Genomic DNA, 26918 nt, shown 5'->3' with positions numbered 1-26918 from the left:
CAGAGACCTGACAAAGCACCTTGCGCCTTCTAACATGGATTATTTGGAAGTACAAACAGTAACTTGCCCTTTTACTCCGGTGGTTATGTCCAGCATGGCCCTGACTGCTGGAGCCATGAGTTTTCACAGACGTAGCAGATCCTTGAGTGGTCACAGAGGTGGAGGCCCTACAGCCCATGGACCTCTCAGCCTTTGCTTAAATTGCTGATCATTAGAGCTGTTCCTGTCGGTGCATCGTGCTTGTCAATGGATGTCATTGTCCTCACTGACGTTATCGTTGTTGATCTTCAGTAAGACACAGACCACATGTCTTACTCGGGCGTTCAGATTATGCGCCACCTCTGGTTCAGCTGCTCTTATTAACTCGTTGTCATCAGTATAATGACCCCATGTGATGTTCTGCGAAATGTCCAGAATCCTCTGGACTACACAGCCAGAGAGCGAGAGACCATGAACACACACGGTGTTGGTCCCATATAAATGCACACTGTTGCTGATCCACTTTCTGAAGAGTTTTGGAAAGCGTGTGTTTTCATATCAACAGCTGCGTACCACACATGCGAGGTTGTGTCAGCAACTGCTGTAGTTAAGATACATTTGTCAGAACAACAGCAATTTTGGATTAGACTAGGGCATATTTGTAGTAATGCACTGCCATCTGCCATTATCCATCTGGTTTTTGAAGATACTAGACTGATGAATGGGGACATGATGGAACCACAATCCCTGTATCCTTCAGTTTGATTCTAGCCTTGATCTCTGCCATTTGCCCTGGAATGTGATTTTACAGAGTTGTCATTGGAGGGGACAGGTAGATTTAGAAGTCTCCACTGAACACCATCTGTTTTTTCCTACTGTAATAGCTTTTGTTTACAGGTCAAGTACCCACTGTAAGAATTCCCTTGACTGCTCTGTGTAGCAATTTTTATTGTACATCTAGAGCCGTTGAAATGACGACCAGGTGAGTCGACAGACCCACCCAGTGTGCCCAGTGGAGATAGATGTGGCCTAGTATCGATCCTCTAATTTCCTGACTCCTTTATGCCAATATTCTAAACAGAGCATACAGTACTGCCTTGAGTGCTTCAATGTCATGCCATTCTGGGCTCCATGTGCAAGAGCTCTTGAAACATCTTTGTATGCTTCTTTCCCAGCTGTACAGTTGCCCAAATAATGTCTGTAGGTCCCTTCTGAGAGGAAGTGTGGAATCACAATGGTTTACTCTTGTCTTAGTGTTACAGGCACCCTCCTCATGGCCACTGGGCTTTTATCAGTCAGGAGTCAGGGTGTGAGGATTTCTCAGGTCTTAACTGGGCCTAGGATCGTCACTTGGTGCAGAGGTAGCTGACCTCAGCTTTCTACTCCTCCATTCTTCATCTCTTGATTGTGTCTATTAAGTGACTACCTTGCTGGCCTTTCATATCCCTTGTCCCTAAGGACACCATATTCTTGGTGCCACCTCCTAGATCTCCGCAGACAGGCTGCACTGATTGTGCTGCCTATTATGCAGTTATGCCCACCTTGCTTCTGATGGATACGTGCTGGCCTCTGCCACTCCCAGATCCTATCACCCTGTTGCTACTATGGAGCCCCACTCTGGAATAGCACCTCCTGACCTCTGGAAGATGACCTCCAACTGGCATCTCAGGGATGCTGGTGTCCCTTCACCAGTGCTGTTCTCACCAGCCCTCCTGAGGATTCCAGTTGGCTGGTGGCTTCTTGACTTATATTGGAAACCCACCCCAGCAAGTGTACTTCTCTGAAGGGTTGATCCCTGACTCCACTGCAATACTGTGGTGCAATTCATTCTGACACCGACCATTCAGAGCAGTGCAGACTCCACTGCTTGAGGGCAAAGTCATCCACAAAACTCTGCTCAAATCCAGCAGTAGCCCCGTGTTTGGAGTTCTCGGGGGTTCCACTCTTTGAACCAACTTTGTTTGGGGTTCTCAGGATCCATTCAGGTTGGATTTTTGGTAGAATGATTCATAGAACTCAGGCAAGTGCTATACTTACGATTGCAATTTTCTTACAGCAAAAAGGTATAAGTTGATTTTTTTAAATACATTTTATTTGCAATTACAGTTTATATATAATATTAGACTGGTTTCTGGTGTATAACATAATGTATTAGACACTTACATAACTTACGAAGTCATCACTGCAATAAATCTAGTACCTACCTGACACCAAAGTTATTGCAATATCTTGACTACATTCTTTATGCTATAGTTTATATCCCCATGACAATTTTATAACTACCAATTTGTATTTCTTAATCCTTTCCCCTTTTTCACACATTCCCCCCAAACCCCTCCCATGTGTCAACCATCAAAACATTCTCTATTTGAACAAAATGAGATTCTTTGTTCATTTGTTTTGTTCTTTCGATTCCACATATAAGTGAAATCATATAGTATTTGTCTTTCTCTGACTGACTTACTCCACTCAGCACAGTACCCTCCAGGTTTATCCATGTTGTTGCAGATGGCAAGATTTCATTCATTTTTATGACTGAATGATATTCCAGTGCACATATGTACCCCGTCTTCTGTAGCCATTCGTCTATTGATGACACCCAGGCTGCCTCCATATCTTGGCCATTGTAAATAATGCTGCAACGAACACGGGCATGTACATGTCCCTTAGATGCAGTGTTCTCAGGTTTTTCTGAGATAAATACCCAGAAGTGGGATTACTGGGTCTTTCTTTGTCTCTTATTACAACCTTTGTTTTAAAGTCTATTTTGTCTAGTATAAGTATTGCTACTCCAGGTGATATTTTTATTTCCTTTTTCATATCATATCACTTTCCAACCCTTTCTTTTCAATGTTTGTGTCTTTTGATCTGAAATGACTCCCTTGTAGGCAGCATTTGGTTGGGGCTTGTTTTCTTATCCAATTCAGCCACCCCATATCTTCTCATTGGGGGCATTTAATCCATTTATTTCTAAGGTGATTGTTTATAGATATGTTGTAATTGCCATTTTATTATTCATATATTTCTTTTCATAATTCAGCTTTCTATTTTATTCAGGATCCTTAAACTTATGTCTTCATTTCTATGGGTAGGAACTAGTAACAACGGTGGGCAGGAGAGTAAAGAGCTAGCATTGAGCATCTGCTCTGTTACAAGTACATATGCCGCAGAAGGTCTCTATATACATTGTCAAATGTAATCTCTCAAACAACCCTTGACATGAGTATCTTGTCATATCTTTTCTAGAGAAAACCCACGCTCACAGGGATCCGGAAAGTTGCAGCGGAGCGGGATTGGAACCTCAGACCACCTGGCAGGTCAGCCCATGTTGTCTTTATTCCCAATTGACCAGGACCAGGTACTTGTAATAAGGCAGAGTCACCCTGTTGGTTTCCACACAAAGCAGTCTTGAGACTGTTTCTAACTTCTCCTTTACTACAATTGCATTCTGTTCATTTCAGAGTCAAGGGCATTGACCAAAGTACATTCCTAATTACAGTATCTTGCTTTCCTATAATTTACTAGTTAGCCAACCCTAAGCAACAAACACTCCAAAATTGATCTTACAAATATTAATTGACATCCTGGTGTTCCGTATATTTGGGTTATGAAAGTCACTCATTCAGGTCACCAGTTCTGCTTCTATTTGGCTGGCACATGCTTCTTGGAAGACCACCCTTCTCTTTTCTTGCCATCATGCTGTTGGATCTCTAAGCTTACACTGTGACAAGGTTTTGAGATGACCACCAAAGAGAGACAACTCCTCCCCTAAGGAGAGACCATCATAAGCATTACAAACAGTATGAAGTTTCTTGGGACTGTCAAGATCCTGGGTCTCTTCTGATTCTTTGTCACCTTGGGCAAGACTCTTCCTATTTCCTCATTGGTGAATCTGGGAGACAAACAAGACTCTGCAGATGTCAGGAGATTGCTCAAATAACCTAAAGAGAAAGCGTGAAAAAGTCGCTGCTGGCGGAAAAGGCGGGAAGCGCACTCCTTATTTCTAGGCTGGGAGACCCACACAGGCTGCAAAGCACAAAAGGCACGGAGAGGGGACTCCGGATGGGTTTCCGCCGCCACCTGCTTGTGCCTTGTCCCCAACGTCCTCCACCCCCGGGCCCCCGTGACACCCACTAGCCCGGGCTGCTCCTTCTCCCCCGCACTCTCCCGCAGCTCACAGGACAGGGCTGGCCCAGTGTGTGGCCAGAGCTGCCTAGGTTCAAAGGAGCCTTCGCAGGGCTCGTGCATTTCGGGGCTCTTTGTTTCTGAAGGCGGCCCCCACCTCACGGCCCCCGCCGCAAACCCTATTCCCGCATATCATAGCAGGTCCACCTTGGAGATGTCCAGTCTTGGTGTGTGCTGGGGCGGGGCGTTAATAGAGGCAGCGAGGGGAACCCTAAGTTTGGGTATGGGGGGAGAGGGAAAGAAATGCGCCTGACTGGCCTCCCTTATTATATATCTCTCCCTGCAGATGTCTCCATAGGGCTTCGCAGAGGGAGTGGGGGCGGGGTTGGAAGTTGGAGGTTGAGGGTCTGTTCTTCTGCTCTGTGGGCCGGGGAGGCAACTCGATCCTGGGAACCAGAAAATGCCATCATTGCCACGCTCCAGAGCACTGTTTTACCCTTGGGCGCCCAGAATTGACGGCTGGGAGGAGAAGCAGGGAAGGCTCAACATGACGCAACCATTTCCTGGGGAGAGTACAGAGTGGAAAGTTGAGGGCAGGTGACTCACCCACGGGGAGGGCAGCCATGGGCTAAACAGGGAGCAGGAAAACAGGGTTGGGGAAACCTCTATTGGACTGCAGCGTAGTGCAAGACAGGCATTCCTGAGCACGGCAACCCTGGAGGGGCCCCACGGGTGCGCCCAGGGGCACACGTCTTTTTTTTTTCTTGTTCCTAAAGAAGTCCCTGTAACCTTTTTTTGTAATACTGGTTTAGAAGTGTAGAGCTCCTTTCGGTTTTTTTTTGTCTGGAAAGCTCTTTGTCCTTCAAGCCTAAATGGCAGCCTCGCTGGGTAGAGACTACTCTTCCTTGTAGGTCCTGCTTTTCATCACTTTGAACGTTTCCTGCCAATCCCTTTGGCCTGCAAAGTTTCTGCTGAGAAATCAGCTGACAGTCTTATATGGGAGCTCCCTCGTAGGTAACTCCCTGCTTTTTTTTCTGCTGCTTTTCAGATTCTCTCTTTGTCTTCATCCTTTGGCATTTTAATGGTGTTGGGTTTTGCTGTGGGCCTCTTTGGGTTCCTCTTGTTTGGGGCTTTCTGCCCTTCCTGGGCTGTATGTCTCATTTTCTTCACCAGGTTAGGGAAGGTTTCCATCATTACTTCCCTAAACAGGTTTTCAATTCCTTGCGCGCTGTCTCCTCCTTCTGGTAACCCTCCGATGTGAATGTTGATACATTTGATGTCCCAGAGTCTGTTTAAGCTATCCTCATTCTGGGGGGATTTTTTTCTTTTTGCTGTTCTGATTGAGTGTTATCTGCTATCTTATATTCCAAATCACTAATTAGATCCTCTGTGTCATCTAATCTACTGTTGATTCCCTCTAACGTGTTCTTTATTTCAGTTACTGTAGTCTTCATTTCTGACTGGTTCTATTTTATGTTTTCTATGTCCACTTTTATGCTTCCTATCTCTTTGTTGAAGGTCTCACTGAGCTCATTCACATCCTTATAACCAGTGTTTTGAAGTCTGCCTCTTGTAGGTTGCTTGTCCCCATTTTGTGTAGTTATTTTTCTGGAGCTTGGTTCTGTTCTTTCCTTTGGGACATGTTTCTTTGTCTCCCCATTTTGGCGGCCTTCCTGTGTTTGTGTCGATATGTTAGATAGGGCTGCTATGTCTTCTGATCTTAGCAGAGTGGCCTTCTGTAGTAGGTGTCCTGTGGGACCCAGTGGCGCAGTCTCCCTGATCACCTGAGCCGGGTGTTCTACATGTTTCTTTGTGGATTATGTGTGCCCTCCTGTTGTTAGTTGAACCTTGGTTGCTGTTCACACATCAATGGGAGGGATTGATCTTCAGGCTGATTGGTTGCGAGAACTGGCCTTTACTACAGTGCAGGAACTGTTGTGCAGGGGCTGACCCTACTGAGCAGGACTTGCGTTAGCAGGGCTAGGGTGCCTGTCCCATCTGCACTTTGGGTGTGTCTTTTGTGAAGGTAGCTGGACGGTGCTCTGTTGTGCTCTGAAGCTGGCCACCAGGTGTGAATGACCACCACAAGTTTTCTTAATCTGATGACTGCTCCAAATTGTCACATCCAAAACCACATTGCCATGAGAGTCCTCCACCTTTCTTTCTCTCTCCATATTGATTTCTTATTCGTACTGATGCTCAGGTCACCTTTCCCTCCCTCCTGGTAGTCACTATGATGGTGATCTATGCCGGACGCAGCCAGTTTCTCCTCGCTATTTGCAATCAATCCAGCCCACATCCCTGTTCATGGAACAGCACTGACAGCTTTGATGTTCTCTTTGTGACCCTGTCAGAAGGAAGCAGGAGGAAGGCTTGCAGGACGGAGTCATAAAGTCCACAATAGTGTACAGTAAAGTCCCAGGCCTTCACATCCACTTACCTCTCTCTCACTGACTCACCCAGAGCAACATCAGGCGGTAAGCTCCATTCATGGTATGTGCCCTAAATACGGTGTACCGTATTTAATCTTATACCACATTTTTTTCTGTGACTTTTCCATGTTTAGAGACACAATTACTTACCATCGTGTTACAATAGGCTACAGTATTCAGTACAGTAGCCCAGGAGCAATAGGCTATACCATACATCCTAGGTGTGTAGCAGGCTACACCATCTAGGTTTGTGTAAGTGTGAGCTCTGATGCGGGTACAAAGCCAAACCTCCTCACATTGTATTCACAGAAGGCATCCCCGTGTTAGGTGATTGCCAAAGACAAGGTGCGTGGAGTAATGGACCTCAGAGTCAAAGCTACAGTTCAAGTAGCCTGAGTGACAGAGACCAGTGGCATTGGTAGGTGATCCTAGTGTTCCTAGAAATGAAATAGGTGTGAAGTCCACTAAATTCTTACTTGGTCTGTGTAAGCAGAAGAGTTCTAGGTCAAGGAAATAAAAGTCTACTATCTAAACTCAATCGTAACATCAGAGTCAATGCCCTCAATCAATTCCCAGACGAGCCAGTTTACAGGCTCAGAACCCCTTGAATGAAGAGAAGGCCCGGTCCCCTTGAGGAGGGATCCCAGTGCACTACCAAAAAGTTATACTGTTATTCTTTCTCCCAGACTTCCCCAAGGAGACCTATATTCTTTTGACAGGGTCTCTGTGCATTGGGGAAAAACAGTCTTACTTTGGGGGACTACTGGACACTGGCTCTGAACTGACAGTAATTCTAGAGACCCAAACATCAGTGTCGGCCACCAGTTAGAGAAGGGACTTGCAGAGGGCAGGTGATCCATGGAATTGTAGTTCAAGTTCATCTCACAGTGGGCCCAGGGGGTCCCTGAAACTGTCCTTTGGTTATTTCTTTAGTTCTGCTGTTCACAAAAGAATATGTATACCCAGCAACTGGGAGAATCCGCACATTTGTTCCAAACGTGTGGAGTGAGGGGTGTTATGGTCGGAAAGGCTAAGTACGGCCCTGAAAACACAAGTAAGTGAGAAGCCACTAGAACTGCCTCTATGTAGAAAATATAAACTGAAAGCAGTGCCACATTCCTAGAGAGATTGCACAGATTGGTGCCATCATCAAGAATTGGAAGGTCGCAGGGGTGGTGATTCCCACGACTTCTCCACTCAAGTCTCCTATTTGGCCTGAGCAGAAGAGATGGATCTTGGAACATGACAGCAGATGATCATATGCTTCAGTAGGTGGGGACTCCCACTGCAGCTGCTGTAGCAGATGTGGTTCATTGCTTGACTCAATCAACACGTCCCCTAGTGGTTGCCATGCAGCTATCGGTCTGCAAATGCCTTTTTCTCCATCCTTGTCAATAAGGCCCAGAGAACAGTTTGCTTTCAGCTGGCAATGTCAGGAATGTACATTCACTGTCTCATCTCAGGGGTATATCAATGCTCCAGCCCTAATTTAGTTTGCAGGGATCCTGACAGCCTTTCCTTTCCAGAAGACATCACACTGGTTATTGCAATGATGACATTATGCTGACTGGACCTAATGAGTGAGAAGGAGCCACTAGAATAGACTTATTGGTAAGACACATGTGTGTGTTGGCGAGTAGGAAATAAATCTGGAAAAACCTTCAGGAGTCTTCTACCTCAGTGAGATTGCCAGGGGTCCAGTGGTGAGGGACATGTTGAGATGGCCCTTCTAAGGTGAAGGATAAGTTGTCACATGGGGCCCATCCCACAACCAAAAATGTGGTAGTTTGCTTCGTGGGCCTCTTTGGTGTTTGGAGGTTTCATATTCTTCATTTGGGGTGTGTCTTCAACCCATTCACTGAGTGACCCCCAAATTTGTTAGATTTGCGGGGGGCCCAGAAGAGGAGAAAGCTCTGCCACAGGACCAGGCTGCTTTACCAACTGCTCTGCCATTTGCTTCTTATGATCCAGCAGGTGCAAGTACGCCCGACGTGTCACTGCAGAGAGGGATGCTGTTTGGAGCCTGTCGCAGGGGCCAATAAAGGGGAATCACAGCCCTAAAAGTTATGCAGCAAAGTCCTGCCATCCTCTACAGGTAATTGTTACCCTTTTGAGAAATAGCTCTTGGCCTGCCACTGGGCCTTGGTAGAGAATGAATGGCTGACCCTGGGCCACCCAGTTACCATGCGATCTGAGCTGCCCATCATGAACTATTTAGTCACCAAGCCATTAAGTTGGGTGTACACAACGAGACACCGTCATGAAATGGAAGAGGTATATATATGTGATTGAGTCCAACCAGGCCCAGAAGGGACAAGTAAGTTCCATGAAGACGTGACCCAGACGCCCAGGATCCCCACCCCTGCTGTACTGCCTTCTCTCATTGCAAGTTGTGTGTAGTCAGTTGACATGGAAGAGACAGTAAGGTCTGGTTTCCAGATGGTTCTTCACGAAATGCAGACATCACCCAACTGGACAGTTACAGCTCTCCAGCTGCTTTCTGGCAAATCCGCACAGTGGACAGACCTTCAGGCCACGCACAAGACTGTCCTTTTGTTTGGAAGGAGCAATAGCCAGATGTGTGATTATTTCCCTATTCATGGGCTCTGGCCAATGGTTTGGCTGGATGGTCAGGAACATGGAGGTGCATGATCAGAAAAGTGGTGACGAGGAAATTTGGGCAAAGGTATATGGACACGCCTCTCTGAATGGGCAAAAAACATAAAGATATTTGTGTCCCATGTGAATGTTCACCAGAAGGTGACTCAGCATAAGAGGAATTTAATAATCTAGTGGGAAGGTTTCCCTTTGTGTGGATCCCAGGCAGCCTCTTTTCCCAGGTGTGATAACCAATGGGCCCCTGAAGAAAGTGATGGGAATTCCATCACTCAGTCTAATTAAGTACAGCAGGTCTGTGTGTTTGTGTGTGTGTGTGTGCGTGCATGCGTGTGCGTGTAGAGGAGCAGCCTTGTGTGTCAGAGCCCAAGCAGAAGGAGGACACCCCGACCGTAGGATGTGCTCGCTGGGATAGGGCATCCCAACCTGAGTAAGAAGATGGCACCATCCACACATGGGGTGACACCTCACATGGAGTCACAGCCAGGCTGGGAGAGAAGGGCATCCATGCAGGAGGCCCCAGACCACCACACTTTCTCAGGCCAAGAGGGACTTGCTGCACTTGCCTAATTAAAATGAGGTGATGGAGCACTAAGAGGTGGCCACTGTGTTATGTGAGTGCCAGTAATATTCTAGCACCCTCCATCAGCAACAGCATCCCTGCCTTCTAAGGAGCAGAGACAATTACTTCTGCCATGAGGGTCATTCCTAACCTTGCCTGCTGATCTCTCGGAATGAGGAGCTCAAAGAGACAGGACAGCAGCCACAGCTTAGAATTTAATGGGATCCTTGCTATGTCCCCTGGTGAAAGTTCTTCCTCTCTGGGACCCAGGCCCTCTAGACCAACAGACCTAAAAGGCATGGGGATGAAAAGCATCAATTTTCCAAGTGGTTACTCGAAGTGAAGGTGAATGAGAGGGGACATTCTATCCCCAGGTTCCTAGACCATGTGTTCTAGCTTTTGTGGACATGGTAACCATTGACTTAAGGTGTATAGAGCATCCAGAAGCATAGCGTTACATCCTCATGGGTGTCATCTTCAAAATGGTGCCTTGGCTGCATCTTAAGGAGGCCATTTCAATGCTCTGTCAGACTGGCAACTTCTGGTGACATGTATGTGGTGGGACCAGTGGGTCCCGCAATCATGTGCCCACTACTCCTTCCTTCACTGTAAAGTAAGTCCATTGTCCAAGTTGATGTTGTTGGCCAGATAGCACACCAGTCTTGGCACCAGGTGACTGGTTGGTGTCCTTGGAGCTTGGTACCATACAACTGGTTCAGTGTTGGTCTCTGTTGCTGTAAATTTGAACCTTCAATGGTGGCAGTGGCTGTAGTAGCTGGGCAAGTGGGGACTCATGCTGTAGGGCCCGTGCATAGCATCCATCTGTGCCACATGAAGAGCCCATTGTGCAAGCACTGGGGAGCGTGAGGACCAATTTCCCCTCAGCACTGTCTACCTACAAGGCTGCCCATGGGTGCGACTGCAGTGCACCTTCTGTCCATTTCGGTTCAAAGGCATTTACTGTGCTACTACCTGTGAACAAGCTCAGACCCTTTCCTTCTTTGTTGGCTGGTGTGTTAGTCTGGGTTGTCCAAGAGAGAAGAACAAATAGGATATCTACCTATATGTTTATGTATATCTATCCGTATCTATATTTAATATTTATTTATTTGGAGAGAGCTGTTGATCGACTTAGAGAAATGTATTATAATGAAACAGCTCACAGGATTGTATAGGGTAAGAGGGCCCAATTATGCCTCGGAAGGCCTGAGAACCACAAGAGCCAATGGTATAAGTTGCAGTCTGAGTCCAAAGGCAGAAGACTGACATCTAAACTGATGGTTACTAGATCTTAGTCTTTCACTGCTGTCATGGTCATCAGTGGATGGCGTTGTTATCAATCATTAATATTAGCAGACATCTGCCTCCACCCTTTGGAGCACATGCATCTTAATACCGTATTTCCCTGAAAATAAGACTGGGTCTTACATTAATTTTTGGTCTAAAAGACGCATTAGGGCTTATTTTCAGGGGATGTCTTATTTCTTCATGTACAACAATCTACACATATTTATTTATTTATTCATGTACAACATTTATTCAAATACAGTCATGTCATCTTCTTCTGGAACATCCTCATAACTCTCCAAACCCCAAATTCCGGCTTGAATTTCTTGCAACTCCATTTCCTATAGAGCCATTCGCCCCAAACCCCAATCTCTCATGTCCAGCAATAGAGCTCTCCTTAAATGAGCACTTCTTGTCCATGTAGCCTGCTGTAGTGCATTGGCAACACAGCTGTCAGTGATTTTATCACATGAATTCTTCACCCAAGTCACGACCTCTTGCAGGCTAGGCTTCACAAAGTTTCCACGCTGATTTCTCTTCATTCTATTTTCAGTGTAGTCATTGATTTTCATGCGCAAATTGTCCTTGAATGGCTTGTTTATTGCAATATCAAGAGTCTGGAGATAGGCAGTCATTCCTGTGGGAATCATTATTTGATCTACTCTTCTCTCTGCAAGGAAGTTCTTCATATCTTTAGCGCGGTGAGTGCTGGCTGAATCCCAGACTAGCACACCTCTCTGGCCACCTTGCAAAACAAGTGGCAGCATTAAATCAACCTACTCCCTTATAAATGCTTGCGTGCACCAGGCTCAGTTTCAAGAACTTAAATGCCTGAAACACATTCAACCTCATCTTTTTTGCCCTCAGTGATGATTAGAGGTGGGGCTTTCTTTCCATCCAGACGAATTGCCAGAGTACAGGTAACATGTGCACTCTTGTAACCAGTGGAGGTAATGTAGATTGATGAGGCACCCCTCTGATCAATTGTCTTGTGAGATCCTTGGCCATAAACACTGCAGTTGCATCCCTAGTAATCGTGTTTGAGAGTTGGTATTTAGAAAAGTCAATGCTATCAACAAAGGACTTGCATGCAAGTGCACGTTTAATAACTTCAGTATCTTCCAGCTTGAACAGTGTTGTCGATCTTAGAGACAGTTCATATGGCTGAAGGAAGCCATCCAGCCAGTGTTGTGATGCTTTGAATTCTTTTGGGGCTATTTCTAGCTGTGGTGCCATTGCAAGGGCAAATGCTTGACTATCAGCTCTGTGCACACCCAACGCCTTTGCTCTCCTGTCAGTAATCTGTTTACAGATGATGTCTTCCAGCTCAGGGAATAATGGTTGCCGACCTGATCCACACTTACACTTCTTAGCATTTCCCTTGTCCACCTGTTGACTGAGGTTATCGTACTCGGCTCACCATTTTTGGACCATTCAGAGATCCAACTTCGTCCCTTTGCAGAAAGCCGTAAGATTCTTGCCCCGGGAGTGGTCCATGATTCCTTTCTCATACTCGACAGAATAGCTCTTTCTTTTTGCACTCATCTTGTCTGGGGGTCAATATAGTATTCCCTTTAAATCTACCATTAAATCAAGGGTTAATTGAAGACTTACAAGACAGGAGTGGCAACAAAAATGATGACAGTTAAGAGTGATGGTCCACACAAAAGCAATGAAAAATTGCAGGCTCCAAAATTCAGAAAATGTTTCTTTATTTCACACAAGTGCATTAAGTACATCCATTACAACACATGACGTATTGAGTTATGAAGATTCATATTAGACACAGCTATGTCCATTCATTATCAAGTGCACATGTTATTCATTCGTTGTGTCTGTACTCCGATTGGTCATTCGTCAATAAGTCTCAAGTTCATCTGTTTACATAGGTGTTTACCTCTCATCCAAAGGCGCCCACTTGGGCATTTACAAATAATTATAATTTATATTATTATTTATTTCAAGTATTAATATCAATAATATTGTTTATTTATACTTAATTATACATTAATAGTATTATTTTATAATTCAATGAATCCATCTGGCCAATGATCTTAACTGAGGCCTATTTTGGGGTAGGACTTATATTACAAACATCCTGAAATATCATGCTAGGGCTTATTTTCTGGTTAGTCTTATTTTCAGGGAAATACAGTAGGCATTCAGCATACTTGCGACTTCTCGATCATCAGGTCTGATTACCACGCTGTCATCTAGTAAATGTGATGGTCCTCAGAATGCCCAGTGCAGCAGATCCTTAGAAGTACAGTGGGGAGCCGTGAATGTGTACTGTTGTTGGTCCCGTCAGTGCAAACTCTCACTGATTCATCTTCCTGATGAATTTTGAAGGACACAGTTCGGAACCACCAAAAGCGAGAGAGTCGAAGGGCCAGGCCGGGCGGGTCCAGTACCAGGCTCTGCTGGCTACCCCTGGTGGAGTAAGACAGGCAGCTCCCTCCTGGCACATTGATGTGTTCACCACCCAGAACCCTCACCCTGTCCGCAGGTTCCCGAGCGTTTCCTGGGTCACATCACGTGGGCATCATTCATTCATTCTTGGCCACGTGATGGAACCCAATCTGCAGCTCCCGACTCTGTGCAGGTCAGGCTGACTCAGAGCCACAAACTTCTTGTCACTTGGCCCGTCCTTCTGGTGATCAGCCTCCGTCCTGGTCTCGTTAGTATGAGCTCAGGTGTAATGTAAGGGGTTCACGCATAACAAAGACACTCCCATCATGAGAAAATTCCAAGAGTTTTAGGAGTGACCTCCTAGGAGCCCAGGAGAAAGACCCGATAAATCACTGTGCAAAACCCAAGTCTGCACTTTTGGCATTTCTGCTTCACTAATGTAGCACTCATTGATTCTAAGCTTACAATCTCATCATACCTACACCCTGGGGTCACGGCCAAGGGGTTCAATCCTGTGTGATAAGAGTTTTTCCCTTATTGACAAAGTATCATTTAATGGGGTTTATAGTTCATCATCCTTAGGATCCTCAGAATCCTGTCTCCCAGGAATAAATACTCTCCTGAGCCTTCTTGTGCATGTGAACCAGATTCTGTAATTCCTGTGTAGTGTGGTCTCTCCTCTCCCTTAGTCAACCCAACAATTCCTTCTTCTAGTTATGCTGAGATTTGGCCTTTCCTGTGTTTGTGGTAACCAGGAAGGCTGGTGGGCAGAGCTCGTAATGGGTCCAGGATTGTCTTATAAGGCAATCTTGTCTTGCCTTATTTGAGGCATGGGCAGAGTCTTTCAAGAAGCAGAGTGTGTTAGTTTCCTATTGTTGCTGTAACAAATCACCACAGAGTTAATGGTTAAAATAGCAGAAATTTATTACCTTAGTTTTGGGGGTCAGAAGTGAGAAATTAGTTTTAGATGGCTATAATAAAGGTGCACGCAGGCCTGATTCCTTTTGGAGACTGAAAGGGCAGATTCATCTCCTTGCCTTTCAGCTTCTAACGGTGACCTACATTCATTGTTCCATGGCCACTTCCTCCGTTTTCAAAGAACAAAAACAAACCTCTGCCTCCATCACACACCTTTTCTGACACTGCCCCTCCTGCTTCCGTCTTATAAAGTCCCTTGTAATTAGATCAGTTCCACCAGGATAATCCAGAATCATCTCCACATCTCAAGAGCCTTGATTTAATCAGATTTGCAAAGTCCCTTTTGCCAGGGAAAGTAACTATGATGGGGACGGAGGATTAAGACTTAGACATCTTTGGGGGTGCGTGTGTGTGCATTATTTTATCAAGCATGGGGCCTCCATCATTCGAGAACAGGAGAGGGCCCTGTGTGAGTCATAGTTCTCTAGAAAAAACAGGTTCAATAGGCACTGTGTACATGGAGAGTGAGGTTTTTCTGTTCAAGGAATAAACTCATGCATTTGTGGTGGTTGGCAAATCTGAAATCAGGGCAGACCCCAAACTGGAGACACAGGGATAAAGAGAAATTGTTGTTGTGACTCTGAATGCAGTCTAGAGAGGCAGATTTCCTTCTACCTTGGGAGACCTCAATATTTTCTCTTGGGGTCTTCAACTGATTGGATGAGGCCCACTGATATTATGGCGGATAATGTGCTTTGCCCAAACTCTATTGATTTAATTTTTCATCACATTTTATTTCATTAAAGACTTTTATTAAAAATATAGCTAACATACAATATTATCTGAGTTTCAAGGGTACACCATAGTTGTTCAACATTTACATGTTTATACCTAAAGAAGTGATCCCGGTGGACAAGACATAGAAACAACCAAAATGTCCTTCGATATGAATGGATAAAGAAGTTGTGGTGTATGTACACAATGGAATACTATTCGGCAGTAAGAAAAAATGAAACAGTACCATTTGTGACAACATGGATGGATCTTGAGATTATAATGCTAAGCGAAATAAGTCAGACAGAAAAAGTTGAGAACCATATGATTTCACTGATATGTGATATATAAAACTGAAAATACCAAAAGAACAAGACAAATATATGAAGAAACAAAAATCTCATAGACACAGACAATAGTTTAGGGGTTACCAGGGGGTAAGGGTTGGGGGGATCTAGAAGAGGGTAAATGGGGTCTGATATATGGTGATGGAAAGAGAATTGACTCTGGGTGGTGAACACACAATATGAGATACAGATAATGTATTACAGAATTGTACACCTGAAATCTATGTTGCTTTACTAACAATTGTCACCCCAATAAACTTTAATTTTAAAAAAAGCAGTGATAAGCGTAAGTCCAGCAATCATCTGACTGCATATTATGCCATCAAAATATTACTGACTATATTCTCTATGACGTATTTGTTTCATACCTGGAAATTTGGACTACTTATTGCCCTTCACCTTTCCCCCACTTTTTAATTTTTCAATTAGAGTTGACACTCAGTATTATTTTATATTAATTTCAGGGGTACAGCATAGTGGTTAGACATTTATATAATTTAAGAAGTGATCCCACTGACTAGTTTAGTACCCACCTGGCACTATACATAGTTATTGCCATTATATTGAATATATTCTCTATGCTTCACTTTACATTCCCATGACTATTTTGTAACTACCAATTTGTACTTCTTATTCCCTTAACCTTTTTCACCGTGCCCCCCAAGCCCTTCCCATCCATCACCCCAACTAATCTAGTACCCACATGATACCACACATAGCTATTACAATATAATTGACTATATATCTTAGACTGTACCCTGCATCCCAATGACTACTTTGTAACAACCAATTTGTGCTTCTTAATCCTTTCTCCTTTTTTTCACCCATATTCCCAACCTCCCTCCCATCTGGCAACCATCAAAACGTTCTTTGTATCTGTGAGTTTATTTCTGATTTGTTTCTTTGTTTATTTTGTTCTTTTGATTCAACGTATAAGCAAAATCACATTGCATCTGTCTTTCTCTGTCTGACATACTCCACTCAACACAACATACTCCAGTTCCATCCATGGTGCCGCAGATGACAAGAACCCATTCCCTTCCATGGCTGAGCAATATTCCATTATATCTATATCTATATCTATATCTATATCTATATCTATATCTATATCTATATCTATCACCTCCTCTTTATCCATTCTTCCATGACAGGCACTCAGGCTGCCTCCACATCTTGGTCATTGTAAACATATGGATGCACATGACCCTTGAAGTAGTGTTTTGCGTTTCTGTGGATAAATACTCAGAAGTGGGATTATTGGGTCCTTTGTATCTTGTTATAGCCTTTGTTTTAAGTCAGTTTTGTATTGTATAAGTACTACTACCCCAGCTTTTTGTTTGTTTGTTTCCATTTTCATGAAATTCTGTATTTTTCTGTGTATAATGCACCCCTGTGTTTAATGCACACCCACAGTTTTGGCCCAAACTTTCAAGGAAACAAATCTTTTTTCTTCTTTTTTTTAAATTAAAGTTTATTGGGGTGACAATTGTCAGTAAAGTTACATAGATTTCAAGTGCACAATTCTGTATTACATCATCTATATATCCCATTGTGTGTTCACCACCCAGAGTCAGTTCTCCTTCCATCACCATATATTTGATCCCCCTTACCCTCATCTCCCACCCCCGTCCTCCCTTACCCTCTGGTAACCACTAAACTATTGTCTGTGTCTATGAGCTTTTGTTTCTCATTTGTTTGTCTTGTTCTTTTGTTGTTTTTGGTTTATGTACCACATATCAGTGAAATCATATGGTTCTCTGCTTTTTCTGTCTGACTTATTTCGCTTAGCATTATACTCTCAAGATCCATCCATGTTGTCACAAATGTTCCTATATCATCTTTTCTTACCGCCGAATAGTATTCCATTGTGTATATATACCACAACTTCTTTATCCATTCATCTAGCGAAGGACATTTTGGTTGTTTCCATGTCTTGGCCACCGTAAATAAACCTGCAGTGAACATTGGAGCACATGTGTCTTTATGGATAAATGTTTTCAGATTTTTTTGGATGGATACCCAGAAGAGGGATTGCTGGGTCATATGGTAATTCTATTCGTAATTTTTTGAGGAATCTCCACACTGCCTTCCATTGTGGCTGCACCAGTCTGCATTCCCACCAACAGTGTATGAGGGTTCCTTTTTCTCCACAGCCTCTCCACACTTGTTACTATTTGTCTTGTTGATGATAGCTATTCTAACTGGGGTGAAGTGATATCTCATTGTGGTTTTGATTTGCATTTCTCTGATGATTAGTGATGTTGAGCATTTTTTCATATGTCTATTTGCCATTTGTATGTCCTCTTTAGAGAAATGTCTCTTCAGGACCTCTGCCCATTTTTCAATTGGGTTGTTTGTTTTTTTGTTGTTGAGTTGCATGAGTTACTTATATATTTTGGATATCAGCTCCTTAACAGATGCACTGTTTGCAAAAATCTTCTCCCATTCAGTTGGTTGCCTCTTTGTTTTCTCGATGGTTTCTTTTGCTGTGCAGAAGCTTTTAAGTTTCATATAGTCTTATTCATTTATTTTAGCTTTTACTTCCATTGCCTTTGGAGTCAAATTCATAAAATGCTCTTTGAACCCAAGGTCCATAAGTTTAGTACCTATGTTTTCTCCTATGCAGTTTATTGTGTCAGGTCTTATGCTTAAGTCTTTGATCCATTTTGAATTAATTTTGGTACACGTGACAGATAGCAATCCAGTTTCATTCTTTTGCACGTGGCTTTCCAATTCTCCCAGCACCATTTATTGAAGAGGCTGTCTTTTCTCCATTGTATGATTTTTGCTTCTTTGTCAAAAATTATCTGTCCATATTTATGGGGTTTTATTTCTGAGTTCTCAATTCTATTCCATTGGTCTACACGTCTGTTTTTCTGCCAATAACATGCTGTTTTGATTATTGTTGCCCTGTAGTACAAGCTAAAGTCAGGGAGTGTGATACCTCCAGCATTGTTCTTTTTTCTTAGGATTGCTTTGGCTATTCGGGGTCTTTTGTGGTTCCAAACAAATCTGATGATTTTTTGTTCTATTTCTTTAAAAAATGCCATTGGGATTTTGATGGGGGTTGCATTAAATCTGTACATTGCTTTGGGTAATATGGCCATTTTGACTATGTTGATTCTTCCAATCCATGAGCACGGAATGTCTTTACATTTCTTTGTGTTTTCTTCAATTTCTTTTTAAAATGTCTTATAGTTTTCAGCATATAGGTCTTTCACATCCTTGGTTGAGTTTATTCCTAGGTATTTTATTCTTTTTGCTGCAATTGCAAAAGGAATTCTGTTTTTAAATTTCTTTTTCTGAGATTTCATTGTTAGTATATAGGAATGCAATGGACTTTTGTACGTTGATTTTGTAGCCGGCTACATTACTGTATTTGTTGATTGTTTCTAATAGCTTTTTGGTGAAGTCTTTAGGGTTTTCTATATACAGCATCATGTCATCTGCAAAGAGTGACGATTTAACTTCTTCATTCCTAATTTGGATGCCTTTTATTTCTTTCTCTTGCCTGATTGCTCTGGCGAGGACTTCCAACACTATGTTGAAAAGCAGAGGTGATAGGGGACAGCCCTGTCGTGTTCCTAAACGTAGAGCAAAGGGCTCAGTTTTTCACCATTAATTATGAGATTAGCTGAGGGTTTGTCATATATGGCCTTTATTATGTTAAGGTATTTTCCTTCTGTACCTATTTTATTAAGTGTTTTGATAATAAACGGATATTGTATCTTGTCAAATGCTTTTTCTGCATCAATTAATATAATCAGATGATTTTTGTCTTTTATTTTGTTTATGTGATGTAGCACATTGATGGATTTGCATATGTTAAAACATTCATGTGCACCTGGGATGACCCCACTTGGTCGTGATGAATAATCTTTTTAATGCATTGTTGCTAGAATTTTGTTTACGATTTTTGCATGTGTATTCATCAGAGATATTGGTCTGTAATTCTCTTTTTTTGTGTTGTCCTTGGCAGGTTTTGGTATCCGGGTAATGTTGGCCTCATAAAATGAGTTAGGGAGTACTGTGTCTTCTTCAATTTTTCGGAAGAGTTTGAGCAGGATTGGTATTAGATCCTCTTTGAAGGTTTGGTAGAATTCACTAGTGAAGCCATCCAGTCCCGGACTTTTGCTTTTGGGAAGGTTTCGGATGACTGATTCAATTTCCTTATTGGTGATCGGTCTGTTTAGATTTTCCAGTTCTTCATGGTTCAGCCTTGGAAGGCTATATGTTTCTAAGAACTTGTCCATTTCTTCTAGGTTATTGAATTTGGTGGCATATAGTCCTTCATAGTATGCTTGGATGATCCTTTGTGTTTCTGTGGCATCCATGATAACTTCCCCTTTTTCATTTCTGATTTTGTTTATTAGTGTCTTCTCTCTTTTTATCTTAATGATCCTAGCCAAGGGTTTGTCAATTTTGTTAATCTTTTCAAAGAACCAGCTCTTTGTCAGATTAATTTTTCCTATTGTCTTTTTGTTCTCTATTTCATTTAGTTCTGCTCTGATTTTTATTATTTCCTTTCTTCTGTTGGCCTTAGGTTTCATTTGTTCTTCTTTTTCTAGTTCTTTAAGGTGTAACGTGAGGTTATTTATTTGGGATTTTTCTTGTTTCTTTAGATAGGCTTGTAATGATATAAATTTCCCTCTTAGAACTGCTTTTGCTGCACCCCCAAAATTTTGGTAGGATGTATTTTTCATTGTCATTTGTTTCTATGTATCTTTTGATCTCTCCTCTAATTTCTTATTTTACCTGGTCATTCTTTAAAAGTATGTTGTTTAATCTCCATGTATTTGTGTTTTTTCCTGCTTTCTTTTTGCAGTTGATATCCAATTTCAAAGCATTGTGATCAGAAAATATGCTTGGTATGATTTCAATCTTCTTAAATTTGTTGAGGTTAGTTTTATGTCCCAATATATGGTCTATCCTTGAGAATGTTCCATGTACACTAGAAAAAAATGTATAGTCTGATGTTTTTGGATGAAGTGCTCTATAAATGTCAATTATGTCAATTTCATCTAATGTGTCATTTAGGGCTGCTATTTTGTTATTTATTTTCTGTTTGGATGATCTATCCGTAGCTGTTAATGATGTAGTTAAGCCCCCTAGTATAATTGTGTTTTGATCATTTTTTTCCTTTAGTTCTGTTAGTAGTTGCTTGGTATATTTCAGTGCTCCCTGATGGGGGCATAAATATTGATGACTGTTATGTCTTTTTATTGTATAGTCCCCTTTACCATTATGAAATGTCCATCTTTGTCTCTTGTTATCTTTTTCACCCTTAAGTCTGTTTCATCTGATATCATTATGGCTACACCTGATTTTCTCTGGATACCATTTGCTTGGAGTGTCAGTTTCCACCCTTTCACTTTGAGTCTATGCTTATCCTTGTAGCTGAGATGTGTCTTTGGAGACAGCATATGGTTGGGTTTAGTTTTTTGATCCAATCTGCTACTCTGTGCCTTTTTATTGGTGAGTTCAGTCCATTTACATTTAGGGTGATTATTGATATATGAGGATTTCCTATCATTCTATCTTTAGTTTTTTGGTAAGATTGTGTCTCCAGGGTTTCTTTCCCTTTTTGTTGTTGTCTATTATTTCTGTGTAGTGGTATTCTATGAGGTTTCTCTCTGTTTCTTCTTTTATTACAGTATATATTTCAGTTCTGGATTTTTTTTGAGTGATTACGCTTACGTTTATGTAAAAGAAAGTTTGATATTTAGAGTATTCTATTTTCTTCAGCATGCCTACTTTCTCCATTCCCATATTCCAGTTCAGGCCTTTATTCTCCCCCCTTTTATGTTTTGGTTGCCACAAATTGTCCCTGTTGATGGTGGTCGAATAGCCTCTTAGTATTTCTTGTAGTGCAGGTCGTGTATTAGAAAATTCCCTCAGCTTCTGTATGTCTGGAAAGGTCTTTATTCCTCCTTCATATCTAAAGAATATCTTTGCTTGGCTCATAATTTCTCTCTTTTAATAGTTTGAATATTTGGTTCCACTCCTTCCTGGCTTGTAGAGTTTCTGCTGAGAAATCTGATGATAATCTAATGGGCTTTCCTTTGTAGGTTACCGTCTTCTTTTCCCTGGCTGCCTTGAGGATCTTTCTTTGTCATTGATTTTTTTAAAAAGATTTTATTGGGGAAGGAGAACAGGACTTTATTGGGGAACAGTGTGTACTTCCAGGCCTTTTTTCCAAGTCAAGTTGTTGTCTTTTCAATCTTAGTTGTGGAGGACACAGCTCAACTCCAGGTCCAGTTGCCGTTTCTAGTTGCAGGGGGCACAGCCCACCATCCCTTGCGGGAGTCGAACCGGCAACCTTGTGGTTGAGAGCCCACTGGCCCATGTGGGAATTGAACCAGCAGCCTTTGGAGTTAGGAGCATGGAGCTCTAACAGCCTGAGCCACCGGGCCAGCCCCTGTCATTGATTTTTGACAGTTTTAATACCATGTGCCTTGGAGAAGGCCTGTTGGGGTTGAGGTAATTAGGTGTTCTATTTGCTTCTTGGATTCGAGGATTCAGTTCTTTCCACAAGTTTGGGAAGTTCTCATTGACTATTTGTTTGAATATACTCTCTGTCCCCTTCTCTCTTTCTTCTCCTTCTGGCATGCCCATTATTCTTATATTGCTCTTTCTGATGGAGTCAGAAAGTTCTTGTAGAGTTCTTTCCTTTCTTTTAAGTCTCAAGTCTCTTTCTTCTTCCATCCTGTCATTTCCAGGTTTCTATCTTCAGTGTCACTGATTCTTTCCTCCATTTGGTCAACTCTACTTCCTAAACTGCCTATTTCATTCTTAATTTCTTCTATTGAGTTCTTAATCTCCAGAAATTCCATTTAATTCTTTTTTTAAATTTCAATCTCTTTGGTAAAATGCTCATGTTGTTCTTTGATTGTGCTTCTGAGTTCATTAAACTGCCTTTCTGTATTTTCTTTCTTCTCGTTGAGTTTTTTAAGAACTGCAATCTTGAATTCTCTTGTCATTTAAATCACATATTTCCATATCTTTAACTTCATTTTCTGGAGGCTTTTCACTTTCTTTCTGAGCTGTCTTGTTGCCTTGGTTATTCATGGCAATTAATGATTTATTGTTTCTCTTCCTAGACATCTACAGGAGTGGATTCTGCAACAGGTGGATAGGAAGAGGCCTTTCTTTTGTTTTCCAGCACATGTTTGTAGAATGTTTTATTTTCTCTCCGACTGCAGCCTGCTTTTCTCTCTCACACGGTAGTGCTATGTTTTCTCTGCACTATTCCAGCTTCTCACACAATGGGGGGATTCCCTGGGAGACAGGCTTCTCCTCTGTTAATAGTTTGCCTGGATCACAGGGCACAGTGTCCGTGTGGGTATGCAGAGAGCTTTTGAAGTTCCAAAGCTCTTCCTGCACCAGATTCTGAGCCCATGTGTTTCAGCAGCTCTGTTTACTCCTGCAGGGATCCGCCTAAATAGGTGGGGACAGAGGCGGGGTGAGTTGTGACAGGTGGCCTAGAGCAATGGCGGCGACCACCACCACAGCCAGTCCTGCTTCCACAGAACCCTCCCCTTTGCTGCAACTAGTAGGGCTGCAAATCTGTGTCTGCGGACCACAGTTCTCAGAATTGCAAATATTCTGTTCTTTTGATCTGACACTGCTACTGTTCTGTTTCTAGCACTGGGAAGGTGAGGGCTGGTGAGCTCTGGGAGGGTAGGGAGGGGGCAGCTAGTCTCAGTGCCTAAGATTTCCATTCTCTGCAGCAGTGAAGGCTTAAACCACCATTTTCAGCCTTCTTCCCTCAGTCTTTGCTCCAAGGTCTCTGCCGTGAGCACTGGGTTCAGCTGTGTTATGTGCTGTCCCCTCAACCCTGTGGGCCATAAATGGAGCCCTAGCAGTCCCAGTTTTTCCTCTCCCACAGCTGCAGAAGCTCTGGGATGCAGCGAGCTCAGAGCACTGAGCTAGGTCTGCGTCCTGCTCCCACACAGCTCTATCTCCGTACTTCTCCCTTCCCTCCTCCCCTGCTTGCGCGATTTGCCCACCTTTAGGTGAATTCAGTAGTGAGCCTCTTTGTCTTGCCTGTCTGCTGTGCAGGGAGTCCTTTGTGGAGTTATAGCTATTTAATTCATTGTAAATTCCAGGGGAGATTTCCAGAGGCTCACCTCATGCTGCCATTTTGATGATGTCTCCAAAACAAATCTTTTGTTTCAATTTTTCAATTCGAATTTTTGTTTGCTTACATTTAGGTACTTGTTTTTTGTATTATAAATAAATTTTAATATTTATTTTTTAATATGTTATGGTATAAGAAATTTTTATGTACCGGTAACAAACTTACAATATTTACTCATCATAGAAGTCCAAGAACTCTTCGTCATTGCAAGTTTGTCATAAATTCAACAAAACTGATTATTGTATTCTAGGGTATTATTTTGAATGTTGATATCATTATTGGTTTCTAGAGTTACACTTTTAACTCATAAGCATAAATAAAAGATTTAGAAGCATTTATACATATATGGAATTAATACTACCCAAGTATAATATGAATCCTTATTTTTCCCCTCACAGATTTGGGAAAAAAAAAAAAAAAAAAAGCACATTATACATGGCAAAACACAGTATTTATTTATTTATTCCTTTACTTTCTGTCTGTGTGTGTTTTTCAATCTGAAGTGATTTTCTTGTAGTCAGCATATGTAAGGGTTTTGTTTTCTTATCCATTCAGCCCTCCTATGTCTTTTGATTGGAGCATTTAATCCATTTACATTGAAAGTAATTTTTGATAGATATGTAGCTATTGCCATTTTATTACTCATAATTTTGACTTTCTTCCATCTTAAAGAAGTCCCTCTAACATTCTTTGTAATACTGGTTTGGTGGTGATGAACTCCTTTAGCTTTTCCTTGTCTGGGAAACTCTTTATCTGTCCTTCAATTTTAAATGATAGCCTTGCTGGATAGAGTAGTCTTGGTTGCAGGTCTTTGCTTTTCATCACGTTCTATATTTTGTGCCAATCCCTTCCAGCCTGCAAAGTGTCTGTTGAGAAATCAACTGATAATCTTATGGGAGCTCCCTTATAAGTTACTAGTTGCTTTTCTCTTGGTGCTTTTAGGATTCTCTCTTTGTCTTTAACCTTTGCCACTTTAATTATAATGTGTCTTGGTGTAGACCTGTTTGGGTTCATCTTGTTTGGGACTCTCTGTGCATTCTGGACTTGTATGTCTATTTCCTTCACCAGGTAAGAAATTTTTCAGTCATTATTTCTTCAAAAGTTTCTCACTCCCTGTTTTCTCTCTTCTTCTTCTGGTACTACTATGATGCAAATGTTGGTACACTTGATGGTGTCCCACAGGTCTCTTAAACTATCCTCATTTTGGGGGGTGGGGGTTCTTTTCTCTTTTTGCTGATTTGATTGTGTTCTATACTATCTTGTCTTCTGAATTGCTGATTCGATCCCCTGCTTCATCTAATCTCTGGTGATTTCTTCTAGTGCATTTTTCATTTCAGTTATTATATTCTTCACTTTTGACTGGGACTTTTTTATGGTTTCTATGTCCTTTTTCATGCTTGCTATCTCTTTGTTGAAGTTCTCACTAAGTTTCTTGGGCATCCTTATAACCATTGTTTAGAACTCTGTCTCTGATAGGTTGCTTGCCTCCATTTCATTTAGTTCTTTTTCTGGAATTTTCTCCTGTTCTTTCATTTGGGACGTATTTCTTTGTTTCCTCATTTTGGCTGCCTCTCTGTGTTTATTTCTATGTATTAGGTAGGTCTGCTATGTCTCCCAGTCTTGGTCATGTGGCCTTATGTAGTAGGTGCCCTGGCACAGTCTCCTTGGTCACCTGTGCTGGGTGCTCCAGAAGTGTCCCTTGTGTGAGTTGTGTGTGCCATCCTGTTATATTTGAGCCTTGATTGTTATTGGCACATCAGTGAGTGGGATTGACCCTCAGCCTGATTGGCTATGGGGTTTGGCCACTTCCACAGCTTATAGGCTGCTGTGTGTGGGGCTTACCCCACTGAATGGGATACACCCCAGTGGGCTCTGGTGCCTGTTCAGACCTCCATTTGTGTGTCCACTTGTGGGGCTCTGCTGTGGTGTGAAGCCAACCTCCAGGAATGGTGGTTCTGAGGCCTCTTGGGAGGGGCTGTAGTGCAGGTCCAGGTCACCCACTGCCTGTGACCAGCTGGGGACTACCTGGTAGGAGGTACAATGTGATCCACAGTTCTGCAGTTTTTAGCTGCCTGTGCTAAACCTGGAGTCATATGGGAGAGGCCACGCTGTGAACTAAGGATGGCTGCCCCCAGTACTGGGTCTGGGGTAGTTCCACAAAAAGCCAGGACACCTGGAGTCCTGCTGCCACCTGCTGGCTCCCTTAAAGTGCAGCCGTTGATAAAGCCTCGTGCAGTATGCAAGTTGGATGAGGCAGGGCCTCAGGGAGTCTCTAGAGTGGGAAGCATTGTGGTCTCCAGGTTAATGTAGACTCTGGTTTAGTGCCTGTGCTGAGCCTGGAGTGAGTTAACAAAAGTCTCAGAGCACACTGAGACCAGCTGTTGCTCTTCTATGACCGATGGACTCTGATAATTTTTCCAAGAAAGAGTGCAATGTGGACTGGGCTGGCTACTCACAGAGAAAGTGCCTCAGGCATTGGGGGAGTTGGGTGGGGTGGGGTCCCAGTGAGTCAGCAGGGCAGAGCCTTAGAGCTCACCAGACCAATCAGATTCAGATTTGGCTGTAAGTGTAGGGGGAGGGCTCAACACATTAAAGATGGCAATCGCCTGCTGTCTGCTCTGGAGAAGAACCCCTCACAGGGGAATTGGGACCCTCCCCCAGCCCTGGCCTCAAAGTCACACACCGCAGTAGGCCCCTTTTATGCTTCTGATGCCCCTGAGTCACTGTCCCTCTGCTAGAGCCCAAGGTGAGTGCCTTCGAGGAGTGAATCTGTGTGTGGGCCCTTAAGAGGATGTCTGGGTTTCTCAGAACCTTCTGTCCCACCCAGATGGTTGGAACCCCCGCTCTTTTTTATAGCCAGATATTGTGGGGGCTCTTCTTCCTGGCACCAATACTCTGGGCTCAAGAGCCTGGAGTGGGGCTGGGGTCCTTTTCTTCTCTGAGGGGGAACCTCAGTGGCCAAAGTATCCCTCCCAATTATCATCCACTACTTGGAGGTTTGGGACCAGCCTGTTTCAAGTCTCCGCCCCTCCTACTATTACTGGAAATAACGTTGTACCTCACCTTTTTTTCTATTTAAAGGAAAGAATTCAGTTAGGAGACAGAGTTTGTGCAGCATAGAAGAGCAAGCATTTTATTAGTAAAAGCAAGTATATACCGAGACATGTAGCAGGCTGGCCCAAGAGAGAATGCAGCTTCTCCTTACATTATGTGAGAGTTTTTGTTTGTTTGTTTGTTTGTTTGTTTGTTTGTTTTTAAAGATTTTATTGGGGAAGGGGAACAGGACTTTATTGGGGAACAGTGTGTACTTCCAGGACTGTTTTCCAAGT

General features: G+C 42.8%; 1 long non-coding RNA gene across 12 annotated transcripts in view; it reads left to right on the top strand.

Moving 5' to 3' along the window:
• Positions 1 to 26918, top strand: part of LOC109439545 (uncharacterized) — a 96379-nt gene that overhangs the window by 46538 nt on the left and 22923 nt on the right. For 8 of the 12 annotated variants that reach the window (XR_012490052.2, XR_012490054.2, XR_012490055.2 and 5 more), the window contains exons 3-4: positions 3226 to 3296; positions 8508 to 8631. This is a non-coding gene — a long non-coding RNA (uncharacterized LOC109439545). Of the gene's footprint in view, positions 1 to 3225; positions 3297 to 8062; positions 8148 to 8507; positions 8632 to 26918 lie in introns of all 12 variants that reach the window. The other 4 variants (XR_012490046.2, XR_012490044.2, XR_012490050.2 and 1 more) reach the window with 3 other exon arrangements.

Source organism: Rhinolophus sinicus, chromosome 8, assembly GCF_057876585.1.
Source record: "Rhinolophus sinicus isolate RSI-liver-muscle chromosome 8, RSI-T2T, whole genome shotgun sequence".
Taxonomy (NCBI): Eukaryota; Metazoa; Chordata; class Mammalia; order Chiroptera; family Rhinolophidae; genus Rhinolophus; species Rhinolophus sinicus.
Note: the sequence above shows the minus strand (reverse complement) of the source record. Positions and strands in the feature narration are given on the sequence as shown.